A 12,306-nucleotide genomic window follows, 5' to 3' on the forward strand; every position below is an offset into this window, starting at 1 on the left:
ACACACACACACACACAAGCCTTGCCTTCTTTCCCCGCGTTGACTGTCTGGGTTGGCAAGGCACAGAGGGAAGGAGGGAAGAAGGAAGGAAGGGGAAGGGAAGTTTATTCTTCAAGTGAGATCCATTCCCACCCCCCAAATACCCCTATCCCCCTCCCAGCTCCCCCCGGGAAGGGCTCGGAATGTTGGCCTAAGTCCCTCCCTGGTTTGGGTCTCCCTTTTTGTCCGCTGTGGATTCCATTTCTGCAATCGGGTGGGTTTTCCTCTTGCTGCATCCACACTAGAGAATTAACCCGGTTTGGCACTGCTTTCAACTTGTTGTCTGACCCAGGGTTAAGGAAGTCTGGGAGTTGGAGTTTGTTGTGTAACTAAAGTGCAACTAGAGTGACTAAAGTGTAAATACAGTAAAATAAATGTAGTGTTGAACTGCATTCTTTCTGCAGTGTAGATGCGTCTTTGTAGTTCTCCTTTGGGTTGGACTTAGCTTCCAGGGGAAGCAGAAGGAGGAGGAATCAGCAGCAGCAGCAACAGAGGCGAGTCGAGGTCTTCTTTCCCTAAGGAGAGGCTTAGGGCTCTGTTTAGCCTGGAGAAGAGACAGTTGGGGGTGATATGATAGCCCTGTTTAAGTATTTGAAGGGCTGTCACATTGAGAAGGGAGCAAGCTTGTTTTCTGCTGCTCCAGAGAATATGACACTAAGCATCGGATGCAATATGTGGCGAGATCTTGTAGCCCCTTTGAGACTCAATGGAAGAAAGAAGTTGGCACGATGAGCTTTCCTCTAGACTTCATTCTTCCTCAGTCTCCTGCAAAGCGAATGCATCTGAGGAAGTAGACCGAAGTCTAGGAAAGCTCAGGCTGCCAGTGTCTTTCTTTCAGTGAGTCTCAAAGGGGCCACAAGACCTCTTCACATACTGAGTCTACAGACTAACACGACTATATCTTTGAATTAGTCTCCTTCTTCGGAGGTCTTTAAGCAGAGGCTGGATGGCCATCTGTCACTGGGGAGGCTTTGATTGAGAGTTCCTGCATGGCAGAATGGGGTTGGACTGGATCAGGGCCCTTGTGGCCTTTGCCTCTCAAGTCACACTCTCTCAGCCTCAGGGGAAGGCCATGGGAATCCCCCTCTGAACCAAACTTGAACAGAGGATTTAGGGCCGCCATGAATCGGAAACGACTTGAAGGCACACAACAACAAGAACAACAAAAGGGGTTTTTTGCCAAGATTTGTTCAGAGGGGGTTTGTCATTATTGCCTTCCCCTGAGGCTGAGAGTATGTCACTTGCCCGAGGTCACTCACAACAAATGCCAGCTCCCAGAATCCCACAGCCTTGAGCCAAGGCAAGTAAAGCGGGTTGTTTCTCCAGTGTGGATGCAGCCCATCATGTTCATTCATTCAAAGCTATTTCAGTCATAGCCGCCCGCTTTAACTTTATTTTTTCCCCTTTATTAACTGAAGCGCTCTGAAACCGACTTCAGTCCGGAATTGGGTCTTCTCCCCTCCCCCAGCCCGTTTCGTTCCAGTCAAATAAATCCAAGGACTAAATGAGAGATGGGAGGGGATGTTATTCAGGTTTATCCCCATCCCCTCGGTTTTCAAAGGGGATAATACTCAAATGCCCCTTCCTTCGGGAAAAAAGAATAAAATAAAATCAGCGTTGGTCCTCAGGGGTCCAAAACACACTGCAGAAATAATCCAGTTTGAGACCGCTTTAACTGCTCTGGCTCAATGCTAGGGAATTCTGGGAAGTGTAGTTTTGTGAGACATTTAGCCTTCTTTGTCAGAGAGCTCTGGTGCCATAATAAAGTACAACCCTCAGGATTCCCTAGCACTGAGCCAGGGCAGTTAAAGCGGTCTCAAACTGGATTATTTCTACAGTGTGTTTTGGATTGAATCAGTTGTTTAGTCATGTAAATGCCTTCGGTTCTAAGGGGGTCTTTTCGGTGGGAGATGAAACACCAGATCGCCGGTAAAGTAGCCCATCTCGGCTGGAGCAAAGGCTAAAACTAGTTGGCTAAATATAAATCATAAAAATAACATTGATAAAAACAGAAAATAACAATAACAGATGCCCAGGAGAGCGGCCAGAGGAGAAGGAAACCCTGATAAGGACTCAACATCTTCTGAAATGTCATCATCTCTTATCAGCGCTGGAAATCCCAAGCGGTTCGCATTTTGGAAGAAAATGTTTTCCCCCACTTAAGTATCCTAAAAGCACCCGATCTCTTCTGAGATAGGAAGCTAAATAGGGTCGACCCTGGCTACTACTTGGATGGGAAACCGCAACCCGATATCAGGGACTTTTTAAAGGCTGTATGAGGAAGGAATCAAGTTTTCCCCCCTCTCTTTCCAGATTTTGACAGTCCTTGTTACACAAAACTATGTTCAAATGCTATATAGAAAGGCTGCTGTGGTAGACATGTTGGTGGGACATATTGGACTCAATGAGGGACTTAGTTTTGACTAGACCTCGCATCGGCTGCTTGGCATCTTCCCTGTGCCCTTGTCTTTCGCGATCCAGAATCCTGCCACTCCTCCTCCCTGAGGATGGCAGAGGAAGACCTGGATGGGGCCCGGTCGCCCTTTCCTTCTTTGAAATCCCTCGGTAGATGCTGTCACTCTTCCGAGTCCCCACTCTTTTTTTTTTGGGGGGGGGGCAAAGGAAATGGATGGACAGCAGTGCAAATCTGCCCCAGGTTTAGGGCTGAAGTTAAAATGGTTTATCCAAGGGGATCAGCACCGTGGACAACTCCCTCAACGTTGGTACTGAAACCCGCAATGGATTCATCAGTGCCTCTATTATCTATCTATCTATCTATCTATCTATCTATCTATCTAATTTTCATGCATGGCAAGGGATTAGACTGCATGGGTCTTGAGGTCTCTTCCAACTCTATGATTCTATCTGTCTATCTGTCTGTCTGTCTGTCCGTCCGTCCGTCCGTCCGTCCGTCCGTCCATCCATCCATCCATCCATCCATCTATCTCTTCTATTCCTCTATACTATTATCTCTTCCTGCATGGCAAGGAGTTAGACTGCATGGCCCTTGAGGTCTCTTCCAACTATCCATAGATCTGTCTGTCCGTCAGTCCATCCATCATCTATCTTCCTGCATGGCAAAAGGTTACACTGGATGGCCCTTGATGTCTCTTCCAAATCTATCTATCTATCTATCTATCTATCTATCTATCTATCTATCTACTAGCTATCTATCTACTATCTATCTATCTATCTATACTCCTATCCTTCCTTCCTTCCTCCTTCCTTCCTTCCGCCAGCCAGCCAGCCAGCCAGCCCCTTCCTCCAGAAGCCTAAGGGCCGGACTAATTCCCTCGCCCCATGAGAGCCCGATCTGGAAAGGACCAGCATATGGCCAAATGCGGCCCCCTTCAAAGTCCCAAAAGAGCAACGATTAACCGGGATCCCGCAGCCAGGCTCTGAATGGAGGTGTCAGAGTGATTCATGGGGACACCAAAGGCACCAGGCCACTGGGTCACGCCTTCAGCTTCAAACGCCCGGGCTCCCCCCCCCCAAAGGCCCACAAACCATGGTCCCACTGACTGTTGTGCAAAACAAACCACAATCTGTACCTTGAGTGGTGGAGCCAGGGACTAGAAAGAGTGGTAAAAGTGGCATTTACTTCCCAAGGTCCTGTTTTTTAAAAAAAAGATGCCAATTTTGGAAAGGCAGGGTGCCATTTCAGGGAAAGAACCATGTTCATTCATTCAAAGCTGTTTCTATAAACCCCTCTGCGATCAGTGGGATAACTCTAATCGATTGATTGATTTCATCTTTATGCCGCCTTTCTTCCAGAAAGGGACCCAAGGCGGCTCACAACAGAAAAACATCTTACAAACTTTACAATAAGACACTTCAAACATTTTAATCCTTAGAACCAGAGTAGACCCCCACAGCATCAATTGCTGCAAAGTAAGCCAACACTTAGATAGGTCCCATTGATTCAGTAGGGCTACTCATTTGCTATAGCCTCTAGTTTCTGGGTTGGATCCCTCCCCTTCCGACTTACAGAGTAGACTCATGGTGATAAATGGGTCTTAAGTTAGTCACAAACAGACAAACAAACAGATAGTATCTGAGATGTCCATTGATATCCTGTAAACTGTTATTCTACGTTTCTATGTCTTCAAGTCCTTCTATGCCTTCAAGTGGGTTTCCATGGTTGAGCAGGATTCAAACTCTGGTCTCCAATGCTCAAACCACTACACAATGCTCTCCTATGTACTCTACCCAGAAACAGTCCATGTGTGTATGTGTGAAAGTAGCCTTAGTCAATATGTTTTGCTTTCTCACAGTAAGCTCCTAAACATGTTTATACAGTACTTCAGATCCAGGTCCATTGCAATCACTGGGCTTACTCTCATTAAGAGGTATACTGTTTAAATTATGCATGCCTCGGAAGAGGCTGGAAGCCATGCCAAAGCCACATTCCAGTCCTAAGGACTGGAGCACAGCTTTGGCACACCTTCTGGCCTCTTAAGATTAGAATCATAGAATGACAGAGTTGGAAGAGACCGCAAGGGCCATTCAGTCCAACCCTCTTCTGCCATGCAGGAAATCTCAGTCAAAGCATCCCCGACAGATGGCCATCCAGCCTCTGCTTAAAGACCTCTAAGGAAGGAGACTCCATGTGTCATTTAAGCAGCATTCCTCCAAAGTGACCAGCTTTATTTTGGCCTGTCTGTTTGGGCCCATTGTGAAGAAGGTAGAAAGTCATCTGCATTATTTCTGTATCCATTTTGCTATTATCATCCAAGATGAGTCACTAATCGCTGAGGTCTTCTGCCCCTAAAGCCACCTAGATTGACCCACTCTGCAGATCAGATGAGATTATCTGCAGTGATCATTGAATTATTCCCTCCACTTTCACTGTATTTCAAGAGGACATTTCATTTGAGGTCGTAAATTACAATACTGTATTACTGAAAGTTAGTCTTCGGATGACAGTTGTAATGACTGAATTCACTCCCTCTTTTTAAGGTCATTAATTTTTAGCTTGATATTGTTCCAGGTAATGTGAAAGGCTTGATGAAAGACACATTCAGACTTGGCCTAAAGGCTCATGGTGTGTGTAGGGTTACAGTATAATTTAACAATGCAGCCTCATACATACCTTTGACCTGGATAGGACTTAACCTGAAATGAGTGTGTTTGCAGTCTAATGTATGCCACACTTTATACCTGTGACCTCCTTAGAGTCAAAGGTCTTAGGCCTGTTGCTAGTCTGAACTAGCATATCAGAACTAGTATAGTCCCACTGAATCAATGGAAACTGACTTGGGGCAAGTCACATACTCTCAGCCCCCCAAAATCCTGTGATAGGTTCTCCTTAAGGTTGCCGTAAGTCATAAATGACTTGAAGACACACAACAACATCAACTAAGGTTCCCACAGAGAAGAGTCTCTAGAAATGTAGGTCCCAGAATACTGACCTTATCTAGAAGTTTTCCAATTGAAACAGGAATTGACTACGTTAAATCCTCTACATCTCAGAACAGGAGAAGGCATAGTTCTTCCATCTATCCTTTACCTGTGCTTCAGACCATGTGGTTCTCAACTTTGGTTCTCCAGATGGATTTCAGCTCTAGAACCCTTGGCCAAAGTTCATCCTGGCTGACATTTCTGGGAACTGGAATCCAAAACATATGGAGGACCAAAGACTGAGTGCCACTATTTTGAGCCATAGATGATTATTCTTCAGCAGCTCATCTTTATCTCTGACCAGACCAATGGTTCAACGCGATATTATTAGGAGCTTTAAATGAGCCAAGATCATCCTAGATGTACAAGTGAAAGACACAAATCCTTTTTGTGCAGTTCTGTAGCCCAAGGGTGGCCTGTGAGTTGCAGGTGATCCTCAAACCTCTTCTTGTGGCCCTTCAGTGCTTCCCAAAATATTTTTAAAATGATATCATGGTTTCTCAACATTTAGGAATGTTGCTGAATGCCTTATTATTGTTGTTAATTACCATCAAGTCAGCTTTAACTTATAGAGATCTCCAAGCCCTCCTGCTATTTACATTCCTGCTTCAAGTCTTTCAAACTCAGGGCCATAGCTTTTTTGATTGAACCAATCCACTTATAATGCAATCTCCATCTTTTCTTACCACCTTGATCTCTCTCCACCAAGCATTATCACCTTTTCCATTGAGTCATGTTGTCTCATGATATGTCAAAAGAATGAATTACAGTCAATTGGAGAGAAAAAAAATGGACTACGGTCATTCGGTTAGTCAATATCACAGTCAGTGAAGTTCCCAACGGTATCAACAGTTGGCATCATAGTTGACGACATATTAATTAAAGGCAATTAAATAGAAGGTTGAAATAATAATTAATCTAGCATGATTGAACAAATGTATTTGCTAATATTGAGGAAATTTAATTCATTTCAGATTTTAGTCACGTGTGTGTATGTGTGTAATATTTTTGTAAAAAAAACCCACAATTAACCTCTTCCCAGAAACACAAAGCATAAAAGACATGCAAAAAGTGCAGCCTATGAGCACTTGGTCAATCTGAAAAGTGGCCCCTGGCCTTATGACAGTTGCTTACACCTTCTGTAATCTGTGGCAGTCATTCTCATACTGTGTGGAGCAAGACCCATGTGCAATTTGGAGGGGATAGGATCTGCTTTCTTCATCATCCTCACACTCACACACATCATCACCACACAGTTAATAGTGCCACTTAATGCTAGGCCCACTACTAGGCAGAGTGAGGGTGGGCAGTACCCCCAAGTAGCATGTGGATGCCATGGAAGGTCAGCAAGTTATCCGTTCTGCAATATATGTTTCTTATATTTGCCCTGCCTGTGTGTGGTGATGGAGGGTAGTGTTTATAGAATTTGTCTGCCTCGTATGCCAAAACACCTTCGTTGGCATTAGGGCATGGGATGGGGGAATCAGTTGTTGCTCTGCCTCAGGCAGCAAAATCCCTTGGGACGGCCCTGGTGGCACTGATGGGGAACCAAAGGCCACATGTAACTTCAGAGTTGTTAGGGGACACATTCCCTGAGGCAAGGGCAAAAGGATGGAACAAAAAAAATATCAGTACACTCTCTGATGGTAGAGATCCACATGATACAGTTATAGTGCTATGATTCAAATTCAGTCTCTCCCAAGTTCATCACCAAACTGCAGATGCTAGGATTCCATAAGATGTAGCATTCACAGTTAAAGCGGAATCATAGTGCTATAACTGTGTAGTCCATAAGGACCTCAGTCTTTAAATGAGGGGGGCATATGAAAGCTGGGAAACCACCAAATAGTGGTATCATGGGGAAGGGAGTGATATGCTTTTCAGAACCCCAGACATCCAGACTGGGACCCCACAAGGGCCAGATTAAATCCCAGGATTTGAGCTCCCATCTCCATCTAAAAATGCATAGTGCTGGGCTGCGGAGGTCCCAAAAAATAGCAGAAGCAGCGTAAGCATAACAAATAAGTTCACATTTATCAAATGGTTTTATACAGCATTTTTGTTCATTAGTGTTTATATTATTTATTTGTTTGTTTCTTTATTGTTTAGTTTGCAATTCAGTCTCTCTCTATATATCCTTTTAAACCTTCCTGTGGATCTTGTTTTACCAAGGAAATCTCTCTCTCCACCCGCTGATGTCAGAAATTATGTCCATTCCCATGTTGGTCTCCTTCTTTCTTTAAAGCAATGACAAAGCTGTCACTGATATAAAGGGTTTTCTGGTTTGGCTATCATAGATAATGTTTCCAAGCCATTTGCCACTCTTCATAGCTCCTGCCATCTAGACGCCACTATTACACTCATCATGTTTTCCAGCCTTTGAGAAATTTCCCACTGACTTCAGCAGAACCAGATTCCTGTTGTCATCCATCATGCTGTTACTTTAGACCCTTGAAAATTATTAATTAAGAGTGGATGGTTTAAATGAATTCATTTGCTTTGATGCTAGCTTAACATGGCCTTTATTATAGGTTAATTCGGGCGATGATGCAATGGTATCGATATAATTATGAGGAATAATGAGAAAGTTGTCTTGTGCAAGGGAGTCAATTTGCATTTGAAGTGCATGATGCAACCCAAATCCAGGCCCTTTATTTTGTTTTTCAGTCACCTAATGAATAGATCCATTACAATGTCAAAGATTGGGGGGGGGGGTGGAAATTAATAAACTTTCTGTGAAAATTGCAACAGTTTATTTGAATAAGTTATTTCATTGAGCCGATGAGCACATGGGTGGCTTTTAGAAGGGCAAATGAGTTTTTGAGACACAGTTGCCATAAGCCTGAGGCTTCTGATAGTTTTTTCACTCCCAGTCAATGCTGTTATTCTACTTCTGGGCTTTGAGTGAAGCGTATTTAACCAGCACTATCTTCCCCTGTCATATCTGAGCACAGTTTAAAGAGACTGGTCTTATTATTTTTATTATCATCAACAACACTCCTGAGCAAGCAAAAAGCCGCAACCCTGTTTAATTTTTGGCAATTTGAATGTAATAATAAGCTGGCAAGCACTAGAGGGATGCTTTTAAAAAAAAAAGTATTAGCAGAGAATAGTGGTTTTCCTGATAGTGATCTGCACCTAATCATTCTCACTAACTGAAAAGATGACTCACATGCTCAATAGACTTATCACTGTGCTATTTCGAGAGGCACTTTGTGTTTTTGCTGCTTTGTTTGTGCACGAAAGCCTTTCCATACACTCCCTTCAAAGTTGACATTTTTCTTTGTGCGGTTCTCCGCCACCAATTCCACATCGCTTTCAGTTGTCAAAAGTTGCCAGGCCCTTAAACACACTTGCAAGACCGCATTCCTCATTTGTATCCTTTTCTTTATCCTTCAAGGTCTGTGAGTGCTGCACAGTTGCTTCGGCCCCATTAGTGCTGGTTTAAAAGAACCCTAGAACTACAAGAGAACTCATTCACTGGAATTCAAGCCACTACACAGGGCCAGCCCTACCATTAGGCAGCATGAGGTGACAGCATGAGGTGCAAAATGCCCACCCCTTTATGCTAACCTGCAATACTTTCCCACATGTGGTAGAGGCAGTGGCTGCTGGTGATTTCTATATCAATGGATTGGTTAAGGCCCCACTAGAGGCATGTGGGGAGGACAGACTGCATCAGGTGACACCCCAAGGTTGGGAGACTACTGTTCTCCAAACATCTGCCTTTTTGCAAAAATAGGCTGTGGCATTTGCCTGCATCCCTTCAAATGTTGGCATTTAGCAGAGGAGATGGTGTGAGTGAGGAAAGGCTCAGTGGAAGGAGAAAGGTTTTTTTTAAAAAATGTATTCTTTTCAATATTTCTTTTAAAAAATACCACTTTAATCACATTAAACTATGTGCATGAAAATACATTTAGGCTGTGCATATGATATTGTAACTTGAAGGTATACTTTTAATTATGCTAGCTGTGTATTTCACAACTACTGCCATTAGATTCAGCAATATACAGGAATTATGATTTATCATATTAGTATATAAAAAAAATTACTAAGGATAGTGTGGTATGGGAGGAGGCCAGTGGAGAAGCATCATGAGTTACTGCACTGGATGATGCCACCCCTAGTGATGGATTTTGGGTTTTAGCCTGAACTTTAAAGAATCTAAGGTGCCAAAACCTATCCTCAAAATAGGCATGGACTCAAATATAGTGTGCATTGACTGCTTCACTGCCATGGACGCCCTCAAGTTGCCAGTTGGTGGAGGACCCTTTGAATCAACAAAGTTCAACTTCTAAGCCAGGTCAGTTGTCTTCAGGCTTTTCCTGCTGCTACACTGAGGAGTGTTACAAACATAATGCGGTTACAAACATAAAGCAATAAGAGGCACATACTGTATGAGCTGTATGTACCCATTCACACTGTGTACGCCTATTCACAATGTAAATCCAAAGCAGTGGAACTTTCAGTTTACCTCATGTGCAATAGTTCTTTTAGCAGAGCTATTTCATAACTTCAGTTACCAAATACCAAGGCCTCTTTCCCACATTCATGGATCATCACATGATCAAAAGGGGCATACAGTGACAGCCTACATATGTAAAGGGGATATTATATGCTGGCAGAGTTTCCATTTCACTTCGCACACCATGATATTCAATAGAATCAGTATATAATAATAATAATAATAATAATAATAATAATAATAATAATAATAATTTGTTTTATTTATATACCGCTATTCCAAAGATCATAGCGATGAACAGCAAGTAAGCTAATTAGCAGGTGCTTATTTCAAACAGTCTTGTGGCATTTTGTGGATGAGGAAAGTGGCTTTGGACTGAAGGAGACAAAAATTAATACTGAGTGACCATGTCAAAATGGATGAAAATCAATGGGGCTTAATACTATTGCCAGCTGTGGTGTGGCTCTAGTCTTTCTTCCATAGCCTTGGGAAAGCCTATCTATATCACCATGGGACCAAAAGGTTTCATGGGAAAGCCCATGGAGGTGTGAAGCATGCACAATTTAGAAGCTGCACATAACAGCCCAGCAGCTGGCATGCCAAAGATTATTCCTATATCCCCAAAGGGGATTGCTTAGAAATCTGTGCCAAAAAAGAAGAAATACAGGTGAGAAGAATCTGCCTCCTCTCCCTTTTCTCCACTGAGGCCTAAAATATTACACATTAAATTTTCAACACACGTAAAAATAACCAAACATAGAGGCATCAATTCATATTCGTACAGAAATACATACAGGAACCAGTCTGGAGGCAGTTTTACTGGAGGAGGTTTTTACTGAGAAGAAAGAAACGCATCCCATGTTCATGCGCATGCATGAGCGCTTTCACACATGCACATAAAGACATTTTTGGAATCACCTTACATAACGTTTTGAAGGTTTATCACCAGTATCACAATTTTCATATGCCATCCCAGATACATGGAGACAACTGATGGAGCTTCCTCAGTGGTTGCACCTCAGCTTTGGAGAATGCTGTATTATTTAAATGTGTACTATTTTGGCTGTTTAAATCCTTTCAAAGTGTTTGTCTTAAATTGTTTTCATGTTGTTATTAAATTAATTCTACTTTGGTGTTGACTTTTTGTATGTTTTTAACAGTACTGTAATCATTTGATTTTTGTAATCAGTCCCGATTTTCTTATTATTATTATTAATAAGCTTTATTTATATATCACTGTAAGGTTACACAGCGATGTACACACAATCAGTTAAAATAGATAAAATAAACCTGCCTATGGCATACATTCTACAAAAATAATTAATGTAATACATATTAGTACATGTTAACATTCAATAAAATAAGGCAGACAACAAATTAAAATAATGTTAGATATAAAATAGATTTATAACTTTCTCATTTAGAGAAAATGGTTTTTATTTAAAATTTGGAGAGACCTCAGGTAGACGATTGGATAAGAAACCAGGGAAAGCAGCTTCAAGATGAGCCTCAGTGATAGAAAGGTAAGTGGTCACAGGATAAAGATTTTGACAGGACACTGGTAGTTAGTTGCAGGATGAGGAGCCAATTGACCACTTTGGATCATGGATCGCTATGATGACTCTCACTTTAAACAACATATGAGTTCTGGCCAGTTGCAAGAGAGACTATTGTTTCTCAGTTGAGTAAGTCCAATAGACAAGAAAGACTTTCCTTATGGCCGGCACCATCCCAGCAACAGAAGCAAGAAACCTTTATCTGCTGTCCATCCATTCATCATCATCACCACCAACACTAACAACAACAACACCACCATCATCTCATCTCTGCAACTCTGTAAATATGCTCGCATATCTGTAGCTTTAATATTGTACTCTGTGCATCTAAAAAAGTGTATTGGACTCCATAAAAATAAGTCAGTTAAAGATATGTAATTTCCTCTCACATACCCCTTTGCTTTTCGTATTCATTTTAAACATTCTCATAGGAAAGAAACTTGAAGCCTGAAGAGCTTTGACATAATATATGTACATAAAAAGGATGGTAACCATTGATGTCCATCAACATACAGACATCCTTGCTAAAATCTGCTCTGTATCTGCTCTAGAGGGCTGAGAGGACCCATCAGAGAAAATCTAGGACAGTGATGGCGAACCTATGGGACGCGTGCCAGAGGTGGCACTCAGAACCCTCTCTGTGGGCACATGTGCCATCATCCCAGCACAGAGTTTGCTAAAGTTTGTTACTAGAAAGCCAGAGGAACATGGCACTTTGCGATAAATAAGTGGGTTTTGGGTTGCAGTTTGGGCACTCGGCCTCGAAAAGGTTCACCATCACTGATCTAGGAGATGCAGAAGGGAAGGAGATAAGGCAATACTCATGGGTAGCCAATATAGCCCTGA

The sequence above is a fragment of the Sceloporus undulatus genome, chromosome 3, assembly GCF_019175285.1.
Source record: "Sceloporus undulatus isolate JIND9_A2432 ecotype Alabama chromosome 3, SceUnd_v1.1, whole genome shotgun sequence".
Lineage (NCBI taxonomy): Eukaryota > Metazoa > Chordata > Lepidosauria > Squamata > Phrynosomatidae > Sceloporus > Sceloporus undulatus.